The 5,072-nt window shown below is 46.7% G+C and overlaps 1 protein-coding gene across 1 annotated transcript in view; it reads left to right on the top strand.

The window, feature by feature from the left end:
• Positions 1-5,072, top strand: part of LOC125281939 (dual oxidase 1-like) — a 383,795-nt gene that overhangs the window by 124,976 nt on the left and 253,747 nt on the right.

A 5,072-nucleotide genomic window follows, 5' to 3' on the forward strand; every position in this document is an offset into this window, starting at 1 on the left:
CAAAACAATGAAATCTTGCCATTTGCAATGATGTAGATGGAACTGGAGGGATTACGCTAAGCAAAATAAATTAATCAGAGAAAGACAATTATCATATGATCTCATGCATACGTGGAATTAAAGAAACAAAATAGAGGATCATGGGGAAGAGAGGAAAAATACAACAAGATGAGAGAGAGGGAGACAGGCCATAAGAGGCTCTTAATCATAGGAAACAAACTGAGGGTTGCTGGAGGGGAGGTGGTGGGGGATGGGGTAACCGGGTGCTGGGCATTAAGGAGGGCACGTGATGTAATGAGCACTGTGTATTATATGAGACTGATGAATCACTGGCCTCTACCTCTGAAACAAATAATACATTATATGTTAATTAATTGGATTTAAATAAAAAAATAAAGAGCACCCTTGCATAAAAATAAACAGACAGACAGAAAGTAGACCAGTGATTACCTGGTGACGGGACGGTTGGGGAAGGGAAGGATTGTAAGGGCATCAGGGAATTTTTTGAGAATGATGACTATGTTCATTATCATGGGTATATACATGTGTCAAAACTCATCAAATTGTGTTTGTTTAAAAACGTCTTCCCCTATGGACTCTGGGAAACAAACTGAGGGTTTCAGAGGGGAGGGGGTGGGGGATTGGGCTAGGCCGGGGCTGGGTATTAAGGAGGGCACGTATTGCATGGAGCACTGGGTGTTATAGGCAAACAATGAATCATGGAACACTACATCAGAAACTAATGATGTACTGTATGGGGAATAACATAACATAATAAAAAAATTTAAAAAAATTTTCCCCTAGAGCTGATAAGGGGGTGTGGTACCTGGCCCATTTGGTACTCCTATTCTGGAAAATTCTACTCCTTAACTGGCATTCTTAGAGAGGTATTCCACCAAGGCTTCCAAATTGTCTTTCTGTAAAAATATTTTTTCATTATTTATTGATTTAAGAGAGAGAGCGCGAGCACGAGCAGGGCCAGAGGGAGAGGGAAAAGCAGACTCTGCTGAGCAGGGAGCCTGACGTGCAACTTGACTCCAGGCACCTGGGATCATGATCTGAGCTGAAGGCAGACGCTTAACTGACTGAGCCACCCAGGGGCCCCCAAATTATCTTTTGTAAACAGAATGGAATGGAGTAAGTATGTACTTTGATCTGCCTTCTGCTGTAGGCCTGCCAACTCCGGAACCTAGAGTCAACCTCTGTCCCCAGCAGACGAGGAAAATGAAAGGCAATGGGCTGCTCCAAGGTCACTTTCAGGTCATGGCCAACCCAGTGGTTTGTCCTCCCACATGCCAACTGTGGGCCTGTGCTCAGGTCACTGGGACACCTGGCTTCCTAAACCCTTCATAGATGTCCATTGTTTTTCTGGTACGTGTTTTCCCTGTGAGGCTGGATTGAGACCATTTTCTCTGTCGTTCAGAGTTTATAAGGACGCTCTTGGAAACCGGTCTCAGTTTCAGGGCAATGGTATTCCATCCTTCCATTGTATCCCCAGGTCACAACTCTTTCGTCCTCCTGAGCCGCTTTGGTCATTGGTGCCTTTATCCCAACTCTTTACGTGGCCAGCCTCACCCCTCTGGAGACCTCATGAACCCAGACTCTGCACAGGCAGTCTGAGGATCAGGCTGACATACCTGTGCTTGGCTGGGGTAATAAACGCCTTCATTATCCCGGACCACCCAGCTAATATTTTATCTTCAATATGAATGCCTCACTCCACAAAGGCCCTGTTGTTCTCACCCTTAGGCTGTGGCAAAGCCTGACCATAATCTCCCTGTTCCTAAAGGACTCACAGGGCTCAGGTTCAAACTTTTGTGAGCACTTGCAAAATCCTTTGGGAAATCAGTGTAGTTTATAGCAGTGTCTTATGCCACACCTCTCAGGCTCATCTGCCCCACTTAGCGGATTTCCAAGTGAGCCCGTGCACCACACACAGAGTGGCCCCTAGCGCCTGCCTCTGCCCACGTGTCAGGGCTGACTCAGGAGCTCAGGCTCCCACCTTACCCCCTTTCAGCCTCGGCCACCCCTCTTGAAAGGACTATGTGCTCTGCACACATCGCAGAGATACGGGAGGGCACAGGAAGGAAACCCACTGAACTAAAGAAGCTCATAAACTATTGACCTCCTTCCATCCTGCCTCCATATACCCCGGAAGAGAAGAGCAGGAGAGGCCTGCCGATGTGGACAAAGACCTGCCCTGGCTGTTTATCTTCCTGACAATAAAAAGGCCTCCTCATTGTAGCCAAACTGTTGCTGAAAATTCTGTTTTCACTGGTGAAACAGATAACTTTTGTCGAATGGCCCGCTGGCTCCTTGTTCTCAGTGTGGTCCGTGGACAAGCAGCCTCGGCATCTGCTGGGAGTATGTTGGAAATGCAGAGTCTCAGGTCCCTCCCAGTGTTACTGAATCAGAATCTGTATTTTCATGAGATCCTCAGGGGATCCGGGCCTAAGATGATGTCTCAAAAAACCACTGTTGAATGTTCCCCAAAGAGAAAGCTAATCAGCACCTTGGTATACCAAATGGGGAAGGCATGGTTGTTTCCTGGGCCTTTTTGGCAGTTTCTAGCATTCTAGAATTCCATAAAGGGTTGATTCTCCAGTGGCCCTGATGGGAATTTTTCTGGAAGAAGGGAAAGAACACCATCCTTGCCGGGAAATTGAGCAAGGACGGAAGCTATGCATGGGCCCAACAGCAAGAGCTCCAACGCGCCAAGGCTGATCCCCTGCTCTAGAGCTCTCTGCTGTTCTTATGCTAGATCCCTTTGTGTCAGGTGATGGGATGGGAGATTGTTCTTGCTTCTGTATTGCTGTAACCCGTCCTCTAAGATTCACTTTTGTTGTATCCCAAAGTTTTGGGACCCATGTCTTATCGTTGTTCTTTACTTCCATTTAATTTTTACTTCATCTTAGAATTCCTGCTTGAATCACTAATCGTTTGGGAGAATGTTCTTTGACCTCCATGTATTCATGGTCTTCCCTGGTGTTTTCTTGTGGTTGATTTCTAGTCCATAGCATTGTGGTCAGAAAAGATGCATGCTATGATTTCCATCTTTTTAATTAGTGGAGACTTGTTCTGTGGCCTAATAGTGATCTGTTCTGGAGGACGTTTCATGTGCACGCAAACGGAATGAGTGTTCTGCTGTTTTAGGACGGGATGCTCTGCATGCGTCTGTTAAAAGCAGTGCATCACCCAAAGCCACTGTTTCCTTGTTGATTTTCATTTTGGATCAAGTCCACATTAATAGAAGTGGGGTGTTAGAACCCCTACTGTATTGCATTACAGTCAATTAGTTGCCTGCTGTTTTTTATTAACTATTTTTTTTTTTTAGATTTTATTTATTCGACAGAGATAGAGACAGCCAGTGAGAGAGGGAACACAAGCAGGGGGAGTGGGAAGGAAGAAGCAGGCTCATAGCGGAAGAGCCTGATGTGGGGCTCGATCCCATAACGGCGGGATCACGCCCTGAGCCGAAGGCAGACGCTTAACCGCTGTGGCACCCAGGCACCGCTTATTAACTATTTTATAAAAGTATTTGAGTCCTCCTATGATGGGTGTCTAAATATTTAAAATTGTTCTATCTTCTTGTTGCATTGTCTCCATGATTATGACACAGTGTCCTTCTTTGTGTCTTACTACTCTTTTTTTTTTTTTTCATTCTGTTTTGTCTGATAGAAGTATTCCTACCTCTGCTTTGTTTTGGCAACCACGTGCATGCTAGATGCTTCTCATCTCCTCACTTTCAATGTGCAGGGGACTCAGTAGGTCTGGGGGCTCAAGCTGAGTACCCAATTTTGGACAAATTGGTGTAAGAGTGGAAACTGAGACTAAGCGTGTAAACTAGAGAATGTTTGAGACATGGACTTCAGAACAACATGGACCTAAAAGTCCCCTTGACCACCAAGGAGAGGGTGGGTTTCTCTGGTCAAGGATATGGGCCATGGGGCACCATCGTGGCTCTGCCTTTAAGTTTCTGCCTTCGACTCAGGTCATGATCACAGGGTCCTGGAATGCAGGACTGCATCAGACTCCCTGCTCCAACAGAAACCTGCTTCTCCCTCTCACACTCCCCTGCTTCTGTTCAATCTCTTACTATCGCTCTCTGTCCAATAAGTTTTAAAAAACTTAAAAAAAAAAAAACGATATGACCCATTATCCTGGCAAGAGAGAACCCATCCCTGATCCACCAGATGCCAGCCAGGGAACAGTGGCTACCATGGATCGGACGCAGAGCCTGGGGCCTGGAGGGAACTGCTGCTTCAGAAGAACTGCATAAGGAGATGCACGAAGGCTGGAAATCCTGGCTCCTAGGTCAGCATAGATGTTCATGGAACCAGGCTCAGGTGTGCCCTTTAAGGTACCCCTCCCATCTTTTCCCAACACACAAAACAAGCAGGAAAGGGAATCCAGAGATCACTGACAAGAATCCCAGAAAGATTCCAAACTTGGTAAACGGCCAACGGGGAGACTGAGGCTGGAAAGTCCTGCCTGCCCTGAGTCCATCTGCAAATTATCTTCCTCTGGCTTTGTCCCCTTCACACGCAGGATTTGATCTCCTTCCGTGTTTTTCCCCACTAGGTGCTGATGCAGTTCCAGAGATTGAACTACAATACGACAAGTTCCAAATACGGGGGCAATACAAAACCAAACACAAAACCAAAAAAGCATCTCAACGGAAGAAGCAGGACACAGTCTTCCTGGCCTTAGAGCGGAGAAAGGCAACCCCAGTCCTGGGGCAGGAAGGAGTTCTGGGGCGTACAAGTCTTAAGGACTCCCACTTTCAGTGGTTGTTGCTATTCCTGGGAAAGTCCCTGCAACCTCTAAATCTCAGGAGTTCTGAGGGGCTGTCTCTGCTGTTTGCCCAAATTCATTGACTGAAATGGACCCGTGCTCTGAGTAAGGGGGATTTGGGGGTGCCCTCCAGTGGCTAGGGAGAAGGGCTGGCACTTCTCCTTCCTCCCACGTACAGTAGCTGATGACTCTGGGGGATTTCCTAGGTCAGGAACGAATATGAGAGTCTGTGCAAGTTTTCCATTACTGCAGGAAGTAAAAGACCCAAACCACACACA

The sequence above is a fragment of the Ursus arctos genome, unplaced genomic scaffold (assembly GCF_023065955.2).
Source record: "Ursus arctos isolate Adak ecotype North America unplaced genomic scaffold, UrsArc2.0 scaffold_16, whole genome shotgun sequence".
In the NCBI taxonomy this organism is placed as follows: Eukaryota; Metazoa; Chordata; class Mammalia; order Carnivora; family Ursidae; genus Ursus; species Ursus arctos.